Source organism: Oncorhynchus tshawytscha, linkage group LG25 (genome assembly GCF_018296145.1).
Source record: "Oncorhynchus tshawytscha isolate Ot180627B linkage group LG25, Otsh_v2.0, whole genome shotgun sequence".
In the NCBI taxonomy this organism is placed as follows: Eukaryota; Metazoa; Chordata; class Actinopteri; order Salmoniformes; family Salmonidae; genus Oncorhynchus; species Oncorhynchus tshawytscha.
In genome coordinates, this window is record NC_056453.1 from 41598131 (window position 1) to 41616879 (window position 18749).

Below are 18749 nucleotides of genomic sequence, written 5' to 3' on the forward strand. Positions count from 1 at the left end.
TATGGATCCCCATTAGTTCCTGCCAAGGCAGCAGCTACTCTTCCTGGGGTTTATTATGGATCCCCATTAGTTCCTGCCAAGGCAGCAGCTACTCTTCCTGGGGTTTATTAGGAATCCCCATTAGTTCCTGCCAAGGCAGGAGCTACTCTTCCTGGGGTTTATTAGGGATCCCCATTAGTTCCTGCCAAGGCAGCAGCTACTCTTCCTGGGGTTTATTAGGAATCCCCATTAGTTCCTGCCAAGGCAGCAGCTACTCTTCCTGGGGTCCAAACACATTAAGGCACTTACATTACACATAAAACAAAATATAAAACAGTACATCATATAACATTATTACACCACTACATATCTACAATACAATATGTAAAACTTTAAAAAATGAAGGCAGTTATACAATTTTAAAAACATTACAAATCATTCATAACAGATTTCACAACACACCAAGTGTCTGCCCTCAGGCCCCTACTCTACATCTACAACACAAAATCCATGTGTACGTGTGTATATAGTACACATGTTACCGTGTGTTTGTATGCATGTGTCTGTATTCATGTGTCTGTGCCTATGTTTGTGTTGCGCCACAGTCCCCACTGTTCCATAAGGTGTATATTTATCTGTTTTTTAAATATGATTCTCCTGCTTGCATTACTTACCTGATGTGGAATAGTCATGGCTTTATGTAGTACTGTGGAATAGAGTTCCATGTAGTCATGGCTCTATGTAGTACTGTGGAATAGAGTTCCATGTAGTCATGGCTCTATGTAGTACTGTGGAATGAGTTCCATGTAGTCATGGCTCTATGTAGTACTGTGGAATAGAGTTCCATGTAGTCATGGCTCTATGTAGTACTGTGGAATAGAGTTCCATGTAGTCATGGCTCTATGTAGTACTGTGGAATAGAGTTCCATGTAGTCATGGCTCTATGTAGTACTGTGGAATAGAGTTCCATGTAGTCATGGCTCTATGTAGTACTGTGGAATAGAGTTCCATGTAGTCATGGCTCTATGTAGTACTGTGTGCCTCCCATAGTCAGTTCTGGACTTGGGGACTGTGACGAGACCTCTGGTGGCATGTCTTGTGGGGTATGCATGGGTGTCTGAGCTGTGTGCTAGTCGTTTAAGCAGACCGCTCTGTGCTGTCAAACACCTCTCACAAATACAAGTAGTGATGAAGTCAATCTCTCCTCCACTTTGAGCCAGATTGACATATTATTAATATTAGCTCTCTGTGTACATCCAAGGGCCAGCCGTGATGCCCTGTTCTGAGCCAATTGAAATTTTCCTAAGTCCTTCCAAGCACCTGACTACACGGCTGAACAGTAGTGCAGGTGCGAGCCTGTATGACCTGAGCCTGTATGACCTGAGCCTGTATGACCTGAGCCTGTATGACCTGAGCCTGTATGACCTGCCTTGGTGAAACTTTCATTTCAATCCTGTATGTCCTTGGAGCATTCGTTGGAAAGAGAGTGTAGGCCTTCAGACAGTATTCACACCCCTTTACCTTGACCATATTCTGTTGTGTTACAGTCTGAATTTAAAATGGATTACATTCAGATGTTGTGTGTCTGGCCTACACACAGTAGCCCATAATGTCAAAGTGGAATGATGTTTATTGAGTTTTTTTTTTTTTACAAAATTAATTAAAACGAAAAGCTGAAATGTTTTGAGTCAATAAGTACTCCAACCCCTTTGTTATGGGCCGAAATAAGTTCAGGAGTTAAAATGTGTTTAACAAGTCACATAAGTTGAATGATTTTGAATCCTATCTCTCTAACAGTGCAGTTACCCCACAATACTAACCTACATTACATTTTGAAAAGAAGGAAGCCTGTACAGAATGCAAATATTCTGAAACATGCATCATGTTTGAAACAAGGCACTAAAGTAGAATGGAAAAAAAAGGTGGCAAAGCAATTCACATTATGTCCCGAATACAGTACAAAGCATTATGTCCTGAATACAGTACAAAGCATTATGTCCTGAATACAGTACAAAGCTTTATGTCCCGAATACAGTACAAAGCATTATGTCCTGAATACAGTACAAAGCTTTATGTCCTGAATACAGTACAAAGCTTTATGTCCTGAATACAGTACAAAGCATTATGTCCTGAATACAGTACAAAGCTTTATGTCCTGAATACAGTACAAAGCATTATGTCCTGAATACAGTACAAAGCATTATGTCCTGAATACAGTACAAAGCATTATGTCCTGAATACAGTACAAAGCATTATGTCCTGAATACAGTACAAAGCTTTATGTCCTGAATACAGTACAAAGCATTATGTCCTGAATACAGTACAAAGCATTATGTCCTGAATACAGTACAAAGCATTATGTCCTGAATACAGTACACAGCATTATGTCCTGAATACAGTACACAGCATTATGTCCTGAGTACAGTACAAAGCTTTATGTCCTGAATACAGTACAAAGCTTTATGTCCTGAATACAGTACACAGCATTATGTCCTGAATACAGTACAAAGCATTATGTCCTGAATACAGTACAAAGCTTTTGGGAAGATCCAGCACATCAAATCACTGAGTACCACTCCTCATATTTTCAAGCATGGTGGTGGCTGCATTCTGTTATAGATATGCTTGTCATCGGTAAGGACTAGGAAGTCAAAAGGAAGTCTCTATTTCTGCTTTTTGTGACTCCTCTCTTTGGCTGGAAAATGGCTGTATGTTTTTATGTGACTAGTCTCTGACCTAACATAATCATATGGTGTGCTTTCGCTGTAAAGCCTTTTTAAAAATTGGACACAATGGGTAGATTAACAAGAAATGAAGCTTTAATTTGGTGTATTGCACTTGTGGATGTATGAAAGTTAAATATTTCACAAAAATATTATTGAATTTCGCGCACTGCCTTTCCAGAGAATGTTGTTGAGGGGTTCCGCTAGCCTTAAGGTTAACTAGCGTTGATTTTTCAATGTAACAATTCTTGTGGTGTAAAAAAAATATATAATAATTGTGTTTACAGTTTTGTTCTGAATGCTTAAACACTAACAGTGATTCTTGAAGCACTATCTCTGAAACCATTAGCCAATGCATTTACCAAGTGTTGCCAAACTGAATGCACTTTCTCTGCTTTACACTCAGTTTGTAAATTTATATCACACTTCTGGCAAAACTACATTGCTACACTATTTCGCCAATTGCCTTTACACATTGAGTTACAAATCAGAGCTTGAGCACTATAAATAGGCAGGTAACCATTTGGTTCGGACAACAATAGAGGCCAATATTGGACAGAGAGTAAGAGGGGTGAGAACTAGAGGAGGATGGGGAAGAGGAAGAGGAGGTGAAGTAGGACGGGGAAGAAGAAGGGGATTCGGGAACACAATAAGTGATGAAATCACATTGACTGTGGTTGACCATGTTGTCAACCATGGGATGAGCATGATGGAGGCTGGGCAACGGGTTCAACCAAATCTGAGCCGCTATACTGTTGCAGGTATCATCCAGATGTTTCAAAATGAGAACCGGTAAGTAACTAAGTGCTGTAGTCTTACTGGTACAGTAATATGTACTGCACTTTCAAAATGAGAAAGTATCACTAAAACAATTCAAATGTTTTTACAGAACTGCAAGAAAACCAGTATCTGATGGAAGAGGTCAACTGTTCACCCCAGAGCAGGAGACCCACATTGAAAATATTAGAGGTCGACCGATTAATCAGAATGGCCGATTAATTAGGGACGATTTCAAGTTTTCATAACAATTGGAAATCGTTATTTTTGGACACCGATTTGTTCGATTTTTTTTCTTGTATAATTCTTTTTTTACACCTTTATTTAACTAGACAGTTATGAACATCTTATTTTCAATGACGGCCTAAGAACGGTGGGTTAACTGGTCTAGGAACAGTGGGTTAACTGGTCTAGGAACAGTGGGTTAACTGGTCTAGGAACAGTGGGTTAACTGGTCTAGGAACAGTGGGTTAACTGGTCTAGGAACAGTGGGTTAACTGGTCTAGGAACAGTGGGTTAACTGGTCTAGGAACAGTGGGTTAACTGGTCTAGGAACAGTGGGTTAACTGGTCTAGGAACGGTGAATTAACTGCCTTGTTCAGGGGCATAGTAACAGATTTTTACCTTGTCAGCTCGGGGATTCAATCTTGCAAACTTTCAGTTAACTAGTCCAACACTCTAACCACCTGCCTCTCATTGCACTCCACGAGGAGACTGCCTATTACGTGAATGCAGTAAGAAGCCAAGGTAAGTTGCTAGCTAGCATTAAACTTATCTTATAAAAAACAATCAATCATAATCACTAGTTAACTTGTCACACCCTGACCATAGTTTGCTTTGTATGTTTCTATGTTTTGGTTGGTCAGGGTGTGAGCTGAGTGGGCATTCTATGTTACATGTCTAGTTTGTCTAGTTCTATGTTTGGCCTGATATGGTTCTCAATCAGAGGTAGGTGTTCGTCATTGTCTCTGATTGGGAACCATATTTAGGTAGCCTGTTTGGTGTTGGGTTTTGTGGGTGATTGTCCTTGTTCTGTCTCTGTGTTACTTTGCACCAGTATTAGGCTGTTTCAGTTTTCGTGTTTATTGTTTTTGTATTTGATTCGTGTTTACTTTGTTTCATTAAACATGGATCGCAATAGCCACGCCGCATTTTGGTCTGACTCTCCTTCACATAAAGAAAACCGTGACATAACTACACATGGTTGATGATATTACTAGTTTATCTTGCGTCCTGCGATGCATATTATCGATGCGGAAAAAGGACTGTCATTGCTCCAACGTGTACCTAACCATAAACATCAATGCCTTTCTTAAAATCAATACACAGAAGTATATATTTTTAAACCTGCATATTTAGCTAAAAGAAATCCAGGTTAGCAGGCAATATTAACCAGGTGAAAATGTGTCACTTCTCTTTCGTTCATTGCACGCAGAGTCAGGGTATATGCGATAATAATAAACATTTTGTTTTCAAAGTGATAGTTTCCGGATTCGACCATATTAATGACCAAAGGCTCGGATTTCTTTGTGTTATTATGTTATAATTAAGTCTATGATTTGATATTTGATAGAGCAGTCTGACTGAGCGATGGTAGGCACCAGCAGGCTCGTAAGCATTCATTCAAACAGCACTTTCGTGTGTTTTGCCAGCTGCTCTTCACAATGCTTCAAGCATTGCACTGTTTATGACTTCAAGCCTATACTCCCGAGATTAGGCTGGTGTAACCGATGTGAAATGGCTAGCTAGTTGGGCGGGGTGCGCGCTAATAGCGTTTCAAACGTCACTCGCTCTGAGACTTGGAGTGGTTGTTCCCCTTGCTCTCCGCGTATTTTGTGGAGCGATGGGTAACGATGCTTCGAGGGTGGCTGTTGTCGATGTGTTACTCGTTCGAGCCCAGGTAGGAGCGAGGAGAGGGATGGAAGCTATACTGTTACACTTGCAATTCTAATGTGCCTAGAAGAACATCCAATAGTCAAAGGTATATGGAATACAAATGGTATGGAGAAAAATAGTCCTATAAATACTATATTACCTACAACCTAAAACCTCTTACCTTGGACTATTGAAGTCTCATCTTAAAAGGAACCACCAGCTTTCATATGTTCTCATGTTCTGAGAAAGGAACTTAAACATTAGCTTTTTCTTCTCCAACACTTTGTTTTTGCATTATTCAAACCAAATTGAACATGTTTCATTATTTATTTGAGTCTAAATGGATTTTTATTGATGTATTATATTAAGTTAAAATAAGTGTTCATTCAGTATTGTTGTAATTGTCATTATTACAACAAAAAAAATGTTTTGTCCGATTAATCTGTATTGGCTTTTTTTGGTCCTCGGTATTGGCGTTGAAAAATCATAATCGGTCGACCTCTAGTAAATATGTATAAATATGTGTAAATATGTAGTAAATATGGACATTGCAAATAACTTCATCAGACTCAGAGACCTGCGGGACCACATAATGGCAGATAACACCATATTCCCAAACGTCAACAGAGTGAGTCTCTCTGCACTGTCTCGTCTACTGAAACGCAATAGAATTAGGATGAAGCAGCTGTACAGAGTCCTTTTCGAGAGAAACTCAGTACGTGTAAAACAACTGAGATATGAATATGTGCAGGTAAGCTGTACTATCCTATCATTGGTAGTGGATCTGGAAGTGTATGGTGCTACATCATATTGACTGATCCCTGTCTTTTCCTACTGCGCTACGTTGTTTTGTCTTGTCTCTTTCAGAGAGTCATGGAGCTAGAAGCAGATGCAGTGCACCATGACCTAATAAATGTGGACGAGGCAGGTTTCAACCCTGCAAAATCAAGGGGCCGCGGCAGAAATATCATGACCCCTGATCGATGGACACCGTGCCATCATCAACGTCCCGGGACAACGTGGTGGCAACATAACAATGTGTGCGGCTGTTAGTCAAAACGGCGTCCTTCACCATCATGTAAATCTAGGCCCATAGAGCCACTGCACACATTATCACATTTCAGGACACCCTCCACAACAGACTAATCCCTAATGACCAGGGGCCAGAGCATCCCAGGTACATTATCACATTTCTGACTAATCCCTAATGACCAGGGGCACCCCAGGTCATTATCACATTTCAGACACCCTCCACAGACTAATCCCTAATGACCAGGGGCCAGAGCATCCCAGGTACATTATCACATTTCTGGACACCCTCCACAACAGACTAATCCCTAATGACCAGGGGCCAGAGCATCCCAGGTACATTATCACATTTCTGGGCACCCTCGACAACAGACTAATCCCTAATGACCAGGGGCCAGAGCATCCCAGGTACATTATCACATTTCTGGGCACCCTCCACAACAGACTAATCCCTAATGACCAGGGGCCAGAGCATCCCAGGTACATTATCACATTTCTGGGCACCCTCCACAACAGACTAATCCTTAATGACCAGGGGCCAGAGCAGACCAGGTACGTTATCATCTGGGACAATGTTAGTTTCCACCGGGCTGTTGTGGTCTGCAATTGGTTCACAGTTCACCCACTTCTCATCTCTACCCCCATACTCTCCGTTCTTGAGTCCTATTGAAGAAATCTTCTCTGCATGGTGTTGGAAGGTGTATGAACGCCAGCCCCACCAACGCATACCCCTTCTACAGGCAATGGAGGAGGCTTGTGGAGACATGGATCAGGGGTCATTGCCAAGCTTGGATATAGCACTCCGGGCGATACTTTCCACGCTGCCTAGCTCAAGACAACATCACATGTGAAGTGGATAAAGTCTTATGGCCAGACTCACAAAGAAGGTGAGATGAAGCCACATTTTTTTCAGTTATTTTTTTTCTAGCACAAACGTTTTGGTTTTCTTCTACTGCGCTTTTGTTGTTCGAGGAGTGTTTGAACATTTTGAGAATAACTTTTCCCTTATTTGTATTGATAGTGTGTTATTTTCAGAGTACACATCCATACTTTACACATTTGGATACCTGTATGTATGTGTGTTTACTACATGTATGACAAAACTTTACTGCAAACTGCTATGCCCTGCACACAGGAAAAGCAAAAGCCACAAGTGTTTTTCATTTATACTGTCAGTGCCTAGTTGGTGCTTCGTGTGCATATTCAAATTATGATTTGTGTATTTCTGTATTGATGCAAAAACAAAAAAATGTAAAAAGAGTTTGAAGAGTTTTGCAAGAATTGTTTGCTTTTGCTAGAGATGTATGATGTTTTGCTGCCTAGGAACAGTTGGTTAACTGCCTTGTTCAGGGTAATGACTGGAGTTGTACCAAAACCACACCCATCATTATCATATTTCCCAGCATGCTCTAATGTTTGGTTTTGCTAGAGATGTATAATGTTTTGCTGGTTTTTGTGTAAGGTTTTTGCGTAAGGTTTTGTGTGTATAGTTTTGCAAAAATAGCCTATAGTTTCAAAGATAGTGCCAAAGCAATAAAAAAAAAGTTATTTATTTTGATTTATTTTACTTGGCAAGTCAGTTAAGAAAACTTCTTATTTACAATGACAGCCTAGGAACAGTTGGTTAACTGCCTTGTTCAGGGTAATGACTGGAGTTGTACCAAAACCACACCTATCATTATCATATTTCCCAGCATGCTCTAATATTTGGTTTTTAGAATTGTTCGTTTCATATTTTTTCATGTACATTGATTAATTGATTAATTGATTACTCAAATATAAATAACCATTTTCTAAAATATTCCAAGTTTACCTGGAATTATTGCAGCAGTTACTGAAATAGTTGTTCCAGTTTAGATGTTCAAGGGAATTTCATGGCTTACTCTTTAATTTTCTCAACCCTGGTGGTCATTCTGAGTACAGGTTGCAGGTCTGATATGGCCTGTAAACTATGTGATTCATGACACTGTATTAGGGTAAAACTAAGCCCTCAAAAGAAAGCCTTGTGCAATATATATTGTCTAAAAGAATACTATTTTAATGACAACATATTCACTTAAGATCTCATTAAGCCTGGAAATGAATGAATGCAACAACCATGTCTCTAGCAAACACAGTCATGGGTTGCACTGGTAAATCAAAATTCACTCGAAAGGCAACATGAGAAAGATGCAAATAAGGCTTATAAAAACCCTACAGCAAGACCATTCAATTCTGGTCCCGGAGGGCCAAACATTTCTGTTATGGAATTTCTTTATGGTTTTCAAAGAACCATCCCATTCATGTTTTTTTTCAGAGACCCTAAAATGGTTCCCTATGGCATTCCTCTCAAGATACGTCTTTGGTTGCAATTTGCACTTTTAATTTTAAGAGTGTAGATTAGAAGAAGAAGAAAATGGAGCATTGGATTGTAACCCAAACGACCTGTTTTACAGAACCCAGCGCGCGTCACAGGAGGGTATTAACATAAGAGTGTTGACAGCTCATGAAAGGAGTCCTTCAAGAGTCCATTTAAGGGCCTGTCCTTTTTTTACCCTGTATATAAATGCTGTTGGTAGAAACGAAAACTCTGAAACACCTCCATCTGTAGGCCGACCTACTCAAATGTCTACTCCTGTGTCTACTCCTGTGTCTACTCCTGTGTCTACTCCTGTGTCGACTCCTGTGTCTACCCCTGTGTCTACTCCTGTGTCTACTTCTGTGTCTACTCCTGTGTCTACTCCTGTGTCTACTTCTGTGTCTACTCCTGTGTCTACTCCTGTGTCTACTCCTGTGTCTACTTCTGTGTCTGTGTCTACTTCTGTGTCTACTCCTGTGTCTACTTCTGTGTCTACTCCTGTGTCTACTTCTGTGTCTACTCCTGTGTCTACTCCTGTGTCTACTTCTGTGTCTACTCCTGTGTCTACTCCTGTGTCTACTCCTGTGTCTACTTCTTCAGGACTTGTCTGGCTTTTGAGGACATTCAGAAGCAACTCGTCCACCTTTCTGAATGACAGAGAGTCTGAGTACATGTTATTTTTGTTGTCGTTCCTCAAAGCAGACAAATGGAGTCATTTGCAGATATCATTTCTTTTTTACCGTAAATGGACAACTAATTTTGTTTTTCTATTTAAGGAAGGATCTTGTGCGAGATGCGAGATGTGTTGGGTTATGGTGACATCATTTACATGCAATGCCACTGCCAGCACCCTTAAGGTGTATCACAGAGCACTTAGGTTCATAACTAATGCAAGACCACTCACCCATCACTGTGAACGATACAACATGGTGAAGTGGCCCTTCATGCCAGAAGGTTTAAGCACCGGCACATATTTGTGTACAAGGCCGTGCTTGTTCCCTACATATCTCCTCACTAACAGCAACATCACAATCCTTCAGCCTCAGTGCTCTCATTCACAGTTCCAAGGCCCTGAAATGGGGAAACAAATCATTGGTCTTGGTAAGAGCTACAAAATACTTTAAAACTGGAGGAGAGGATGTCTCTGTCTGAGTTTAAAATTCTGATAGAAGTTTTTAATATATAGTATCGTGTTCTTGTGTTATGTGTACACAAAGACTACTTCCTGCTGACCTCATGCCAGGTCCCCCTCAAAAAATAGGTTTCTAACCTAAATAAAGGTTAAATAAAATAGAATTGTCAGCATAGGAGTAGGCAAGACAGCACAAACAGATTTGGGACCAGGTTAATTAGAAACATGGCTTGTGTGAGGCTTCTATTTCCTCATCTCAGAGAGAGAGAGAGAGAGAGAGATATATAGTCAACGGCCAGTTTATTAGGTACACCACCCCATTCACAGAAATTGATCGCTCTTACAGACAGTGAGTCACGAGGACGTGCCTTGCTATATAAAGCTGGCAGACAAGTATCGAGGCATTCAGTTACTGTTTGAATGAATGTTAGAATGAGCAAAACAAGTGACCGAAGCAACTTTGAGCGTGGTAAAATCTTCGGTGCCAGGCGAGCCGGTTCTAGTATCTCAGAAAAAGAGTGACCTCTTGGGCCTTTCACACATAACAGGGTTTCCCGAGAACGGTGCAACATACAAAAAACATCCAGTCCTATGAGAGAAACAGCTCGTCGAAGGAGAATGGCAAATGTGAACCAATACGGGAAACTAGACGTATAATCGCAAGTCAAGACTTCACAGGAGAGCTGTTTGAATATAAAACATGTTTTTTTATCAAAATGCATTTTTTTTGGCAGAAATTCCTACTCGAAACGTGAACTTTCATGTGCCTTGATATCAAACTTGTAAATATGAATACAATTGTTCAATTATGAGCCTAGTTGGTTTAGCCACAGAAAAAGCAAGCAACCTTCCCGCTAGTCATGATTGGTTGAGATAATGAGTGGGATGGACATGCCGAGAGATGAGTTCGGATTGGTCTACCATATGGCACACGTCTGTCTACTGGAGCTGGTCAGTATGTTTAGGTAATCGTGTCAAAACACAGCTTTTTTTTTGTACGTGTCACGTAGTAAAACTGCATAACCCTAATGTCTAGTTAAAGTTTACTGTTAGCTAGCTAAAGTTAGCTGGATGGCTAACTAGCTAACATTATGTGTGTGCACTCCACTTTCTGGAGGACCAAGTCTTGAAATCATTGGAATTCGAGTATGATAGCTAAGGAGATGGACGAATGTTACATGTTCAAATTAAGGGCAACCATCTATAGCATAAGACAGGAGACACGTCAAACCATTATGTATACTGGTAAGATTTCCAAATATTACACGTTTCTAATTGTGACAAAAAGTGGTTTCATTTCAAGTGTACTGTTAGCTAGCTAATGTTAGCTGGCTGGGTCACTAGCTAACGTTATGTGTATGATCTTATTCTTCGTATCTCAGACACATTTGCTTGACTAGTTATAGCCATAGAACTTGATAGGTTAGCTACCTGCAGATTCATGCAGGGTAGTAACGTCATGCAGATTCATGTTCATGTTCAGGTTACCAGGTGCCTATTTCAAATCACCAGTTGTAACAATCCGCATCCATAGTAAGGTACAGAATAACTGATGCATTTTTGAACGCTCAACACCAGTTGAATATGCCCGGTGTCAGTAAACGTTGGCAACAAAGCGTTCAATTGAATCCAGTAGCACAGTTAGTCACCAACACTCTGGTTTCCGGTTGTTTTTTCTTTGGATTTTCACCTGCCATATTAATTGTGTTATAGTCTCAGACATTATTTTAACATTTCTAGAAACTTCAAATTGTTTTATTTCCAATACTACCATTTATATGCATATCCTGGCTTCTGGGCCTGAGTAACAGGCTGTTTACTTTAGGCACGTCAGTCAGGTGGAAATTCAGGAAACTAGACCCTAGCCCTAAGAAGCTTTTAGCTAACAGGCGGGCCAAACACAGACAAATAACAGTGCAGTCGAACAACGGCATCTCAGAACCCACAACTCGTCGGTCCTTGTCATGGATGGGCTGTTGCAGCAGGCAATCACACCGGGTTCCACTCCTATCAAAAGCGGCTCCAGCGAGCACCTGATCACCAACACTGGACAATTGAGGAGTGGAAAAACATCAAGCGGTCCGACGAATCCCATTTGTGTCATGCTGATGTCAGGATTTGACGTAAGCAGCATGAGACCATGGACCCATCCTCCCTGGTGTCAACAGTACAAGCTGGGGGAGGAGATGGACCTCCGTCCAAACTGCAGCAACTGCCATCATTGGCATATGAGAATTATTACAGTTTTTCTCAGTCGCTTTGGTGCATTTCTTAGATCAAAAGTGCAATTCTTGATACTACTTGTACAAATTCCAAATCATCTAGTCACTTGTGCACATCATTCAAGCAATTTCTTATTCCTTTGAACAAATTGCAATTGATAATGTACAAGTGTCAGCTTTTTTCCACATTATCAATTGCTCATGTCATGTTGATCAAAATATAGTAGATGGTTCTCTGTTGAATACTCTTACCCCTCAAAACATCTAGGCATTAGTTCCTCGCATAAGCCATTACATGCAAAATTGTTTAGCTATTTGTCATAAACTGTCATGCATGGTTTTACACATTTCTATTAGACCTTTTGTACAAAAATGTGAATTGATGAATCGTGCAGGTGAAATTGACCCTCACTCATGAAGGACTGTAAAGTGTTAGTTCAACCAACAATCAACCAGTTGTCTAAATTGCTCAAAGGTGCATCTCATGTAGAATCAATTGGCAAGCATATATAGACAGACCACAACACAGAGTTGCAATTTTCCAATAATGGATGGACCAGGAAACGAACAGGGTCAACAGCCAAGAGGAGGAAGAAGAGGAGCACGGATGCGTGGTGGAAGGCAAAACAGAGGAAGAGGCAGAAGAGGACATAGGCGCATATCTGATGACATAAGGGCCACTATTGTAGACCATGTTGTCAATCATGGCCTTACAATGGCTGAGACGGGTCGAAGGGTGCAGTCGAATATGGGGAGATCAACCGTGTCCTCAATAGTTCAAACCTTTTGAAGAGAGAACAGGTATGTCCACCAATGTACAGTGCACTGTTACTGTACATAACCAGTATACTGTATACTTCCTACAATGCTTCATATTACAGTAGTCCACTTGTATTTCACAGCATACAGAAATATACTCTATACAGATACATACTGCACCTTACATGCACCCACCTGTATGTTTTACAGTAAGATGTGTGTTCGCATAGTTTTTGTCTATGTGAAAGTGTGTGATGCATCACTGCATTTTTCCCCACATAGGACTGCAAGATTACCTCAAACCGGTGGCAGAGGACACCTTTTCACACCTCAACAGGAGGAGGCTATTTGCACCATGGTCCGAGCAAACAAATGCCATGAGACTCAGAGAAATACAAAGGACCATTATAGAAGACAACGATGTCTTTGAAAACATCCATACGGTTCGCATCTCAACCATCGACAGGGTGCTGCATAGAAACCAGATGAGTATGAAACAGCTGTACCGTGTACCATTCCAAAGGAACGAGGACAGAGTTAAGGAGCTACGGTACCAGTATGTACAGGTAAAACGTATATCTATGTAACTACTTTACAGCAACATTTTATAGTGATACATAGTACAGTAAGCATAAACTGCACACATGTCCATTGCTGTGGAAGGAACATGCAATATATGTACATTTTATGTCACTCTTCCTTACCAAAACAAATTCAACTGTGTTCTGTGTTTTCTGGGATAGAGCGTATAATGGAGTTGGAATCAAGTGAACCCTCTCACAACTTGGTATACGTGGATGAGGCTGGCTTCAACCTGACCAAATGCAGAAGGCGGGGTCGGAATATCATCGGTCACAGAGCTACTGTGGATTTGCCAGGCCAACAGGGAGGAAATATCACCATGTGTGCTGCTATTTTCGGAGCATTGTGTCCTAACCCATATCCCCCTTATAGGGCCATACAACACCCAGCATCTACTCAACTTTTTAGAGACTCTCTACAGGGCTCTCATCCCTGATGATGAGAGGGGTCTGTTTAGAGAGGATTTGCCAAAGTATGTGGTCATTTGTGATAATGTGAGTTTCCATCGATCAAACATCATAAGGCAATGGTTTGTGACCCACCCGAGGATGCTCATAGAATTCCTCCCACCTCCCCCCATTCACCCTTCCTTAACCCAATTGAGGAGTTCTTTTCAGCATGGAGGTGGAAGGTGTACGATCGTCAGCCACACACACAGATGACCCTGCTGGCTGCAATGGATGCAGCATGTGAGGACATCACAGTAGACGCCTGCAGAGGATGGATAAGGCATTCCAAAAGATTCTTTCCGCGTTGCATTGGAAGGGAAAATATCCAGTGTGATGTGGATGAGAATATGTGGGCCGGCAGACAGGAACGTCTGGATGTGTAGAGACAGCACAACAGTGCTGCGGGCAAAGTTGTGCCTTAGTGGTGGTTTCCCGTGTTTCTTTCTAATTTAGTTTTTTTTCCTTTGTGCCCCTTGGGTTGTCCAGTCTCTTTCAATCAATAACCCACATACAGTAATATGTAAATGGTACTGTTGAAATTGATATATGCCATAGAAGTGCAGCCTTGTGCATTTTCAATACAGTAACTGTCATCCAAACTGTAGCCTAAGTTTACATCAGGTAATACTGTCAAAGTACACAGTTACATTGACAACATGCCTAAACATTTTGACTACCTTGTTCGTGAACAATGACTCAATGACTTATCATTCTGATGACACTGACATGATCATTGGCATGAATATTTACTTTTGAGAGATGTACTAAGGATTTTTAGTGACTGACAAGCTTTAGAAACATATCTATTGTATATTGCAGTTTGTACAAATTGTTCTGAGAAATGCACTTATTATTTTGCACAAGTTAGGGATGATGTGAAAAATGCACCAAAGCGACTGAGAAAAACTGTATTAATATATAGCCATGGGGGTTGATACTCGGAATTGGTCGATTACCAAGTCAAGCTATACTTACTGCACCCCCCATAGCTTTAAATAGATCTACAGGTGCTGCTAACATGGAGGAAACTTTTGATTGACTTTATGTTATTGTTACACTACTGTCAAGGTACCGTGTTGCCACTTCCTCTCATATGCAGAGGGGTATTGTTAGAAGTAATCTCGTCTCCATCCATCTCAGGCCTGACAGTAGCTACACGAGGAAGCGTCGCTCATCTAATATTACCTTGAATGCTCCATCTGATATGAGCTCTCGAAATAGTGGCCTAGGAATTATTCATTTGAATGCTAGAAGCTTGATCCAAAAGCTAGATTTGATTGAAATACTGGTCTCACAATCACATGCTGACATATTGATTATATCTGAATCCTGGCTCTGTGTCTCTGTTCCAGACTCAGATGTTCTGTTAGCTGGGTATAAGGTCTACAGAGCAGACAGAGCAGACAGAGTGGGTAGAGGTGGAGGTATATAAATTATTTAATTAATTAATTAAATGCAACATAGATGTCACTGTGTCCATTTCAACTTCTGTTCTGAAACAGAATGAATGTTTAGTTTTGTTTAAATGTTTAAATTTGGTGCCTGATAATAATACACTATTAACGCTAGCGAGAGTTTATCGCCTCAGCTCTGGTATCTGCTCTATGCAAATTGTTTGAGTTAATGTTGTTTGAGTTAATTATGTAAACTCTGACTTATTGATTATCTGGTTTTCTTCCGTGGAAGGAGAAGAGGACCAAAATGCAGCATAGTTTGTGTTTAATAAAAGACGATAACGTGAACACTACACAAATGTGTCAAAACCCGAAACAGTCCTATCTGGTGCAGAGAACACAAAGACAGGAAACAACCACCCACAAACCCCCAACACAAAACAAGCTACCTAAATATGGTTCCCAATCAGAGACAATGACTAACACCTGCCTCTGATTGAGATGAGAACCATATCAGGCCATATCAGGCCATACATAGAAACGGACAAACTAGACACACAACATAGAATGCCCACCCAGCTCACGTCCTGACCAACACTAAAACAAGGAAAACACAAAAGAACTTGAACGTGACATAATCTTATTGATTATCAGAGATCTCAATCTGGACTGGCTGATGCCAGCATCGTTTAAATTAAAAGATATTTGCAACGAACTAAAACTTACTCAACTAATAACTATACCAACCTGTCCCCCCCCAAAAAAATCTACATTAGCAGACCTTATCTTAACAAATACACCTCACAAATATATAGATAGTGGGTTATTTGCTAATGACATCAGTGACCACTGCATGTATCAGAGATACAAGGCAAAAAAATCCTGACCCACGTAAAATTCTAAAGAGAAACTATAAACACTTCTCAGAGCGATCCATTACCTTTATTATTCAGAGATTTTATCCGTAATATAATAATGGACCCCGTTTTAGCGTTCTCTTTCTTTTCATCAATTTTTACCTTCCTGGCTGATAAATATGCCCCTATTAAAACGACTTAGAGTAAAAAAACGAACTAATCCTTGGTTCTCCTGTGCAAAATAATCAAGCATGGGCCTTGGTGAGGAAGACTGGTGAAAACAGCTGATTGGCTGCTTTTTAGGTAATTGTGAAATAAATGGACCGGAAGAATAAAAAAGAATAAATCTAGGTATTTTCTTGATGCTTCTTGATGTCTGCTGGTTATGTCCAATGGCCGATGAGCACCGATACGTTTTATATATCATTTATCTTCATATGATAAGGATGGAAAAAGATTTGCCAGTAGATTGTCAGCTTGATTCATGATGATGACTGCTAGCTATGATTTTGAAAGTTTGATGTTGACATGATCAGTCCAATCAAATCTACTGTAGATATAATGTCATTTGACGTCATTTTATCTGAGGCCAATGACATCGGGTGATGTGGAGGTAAACCCAGGCTCTGCGTGTCCCCAGACACCCTCATTTGTTGACTTCTGTGATTGAAAAAACCTTGGTTTCATGCATGTCAACATCAGAAGCCTCCTCCCTAAATTTGTTTTACTCACTACTTTAGCACACTCCGCCAACCCTGATGTCCTTGCCATGTCAGAATCCTGGCTTATAGGAAGGCCACCAACAATTCTGAGATTTCTATACCCAGCTACAACATTTTCCATCAAGATAGAACTGCCAATGGAGGAGGAGTTGCAATCTACTGTAGAGATAGCCTGCAAAGTTCTGTCATACTTTCCAGGTCTATACCCAAACAGTTTGAACTTCTAATTTTAAAAATGAACCTCTCCAGAAATAAGTCCCTCACTGTTGCCGCCTGCTATCGACCCCCCTCCACTCCCAGCTGTGCCCTGGACACCATTTGTGAATTGACTAGCTTCTTTCTGTTATGTGACGTAAACTGGGATATGCTTAACACCCCGGCAGTCCTACAATCTAAGCAAGATCCCCTCAATCTCACACAAATCATCAAGGAACCCATCAGGTACAACCATAAATCCGTAAACATGGGCACCCTCATAGTCATTATCCTGACCAACTTCCCCTCCAAATACACCTCCGCTGTTTTCAATCAGGATCACGATAACAACACCGACCGGTAGCACACGTTCCAGCAGGTATATTTCGCTGATCATCCCCAAAACCAACACCTCATTTGGACACCTTTCCTTCCAGTTCTCTGCTGCCAGTGACTGGAACGAATTGCAAAAAATCGCTGAAGTTGGAGACTTTTATTTCCCTCACCAACTTTAAACATCAACTATCTGAGCAGCTAACCGATAGCTGCAACTGTACATAGTCCATCTGTAAACAGCACACCCAATCTATCTACCTCATCCCCATACTGTTTTTTGTTTTATTTACTTTTCTGCTCTTTTGCACACCAGTATCTCCTTGCACATCATCATCGGCTCATTTATCACTCCAGAGTTAATCTGCTAAATTGAAATTATTATGGCCTATTTATTGCCTACCTCCTCATGCCTTTTGCACACACTGTATATAGACTTTCTTTTTTCTACTGTGTCATTGACTTGTTTATTGTGTTATTGGCTTGTTTATTGTTTACTCCATGTGTAACTCTGTGTTGGTGTCTGTGTCACACTGCCTTTCTTTATCTTGGCCAGGTCGCAGTTGCAAATGAGAACTTGTTCTCAACTAGCCTACCTGGTTAAATAAAGGTGAAATATATATATATATATTTTTTAAATGACCTTGTGCCTTCTTGGATGGGCACTTCTAATATCTCTATGGCAGGACTCAAGGCGCTAGAATTTTCAAGCTCTACCCTTAGATTTGGCAGTGACGTAGTGTCCCCATGAGTGACAGAACACTGAGCCAATCACGGCGCAACTAGAGAACATTACCAACCCCTACGCTCTGTATATTCTGCTGGCTGCCCCACCACCACAGAAAGCACTGAGCTGAGGCTGAAACACCTGTATTTTGGAGCTGTCTTACTCAAGAAAACATAAAAGAGAGCATGTTTTTATGCAGATGTATTAACTAAAATATGTTTATTTTTGTTACATTGTTTGCAAACTGACACATACAGTGGGGAGAACAAGTATTTGATAAACTGCCGTTTTTGCAGGTTTTCCTACTTACAAAGCATGTAGAGGTTTGTAATTTTTTTAATCATAGGTACACTTAAACTGTGAGAGATGGAATCTAAAACAAAAATCCAGAAAATCACATGGTATGATTTTTAAGTAATTCATTTGCATTTTATTGCATGACATAAGTACTTGATACATCAGAAAAGCAGAACTTAATATTTGTTACAGAAATCTTTGTTTGCAAATACAGAGATCATATGTTTCCTGTAGTTCTTGACCAGGTTTGCACACACTGCAGCTGTATTTGTGGACATTAGGCTATAGACAGGCCGCTGGACATTAGGCTAGAGACAGGCCGCTGGACATAAGACTAGAGACAGGACACTGGACATTAG

The 18749-nt window shown here is 40.6% G+C and overlaps 1 pseudogene; it reads left to right on the plus strand.

Annotated features, from left to right (window-relative positions):
• The window catches only part of LOC121840760, a 133200-nt pseudogene that overhangs the window by 98859 nt on the left and 15592 nt on the right, over positions 1-18749 (plus strand).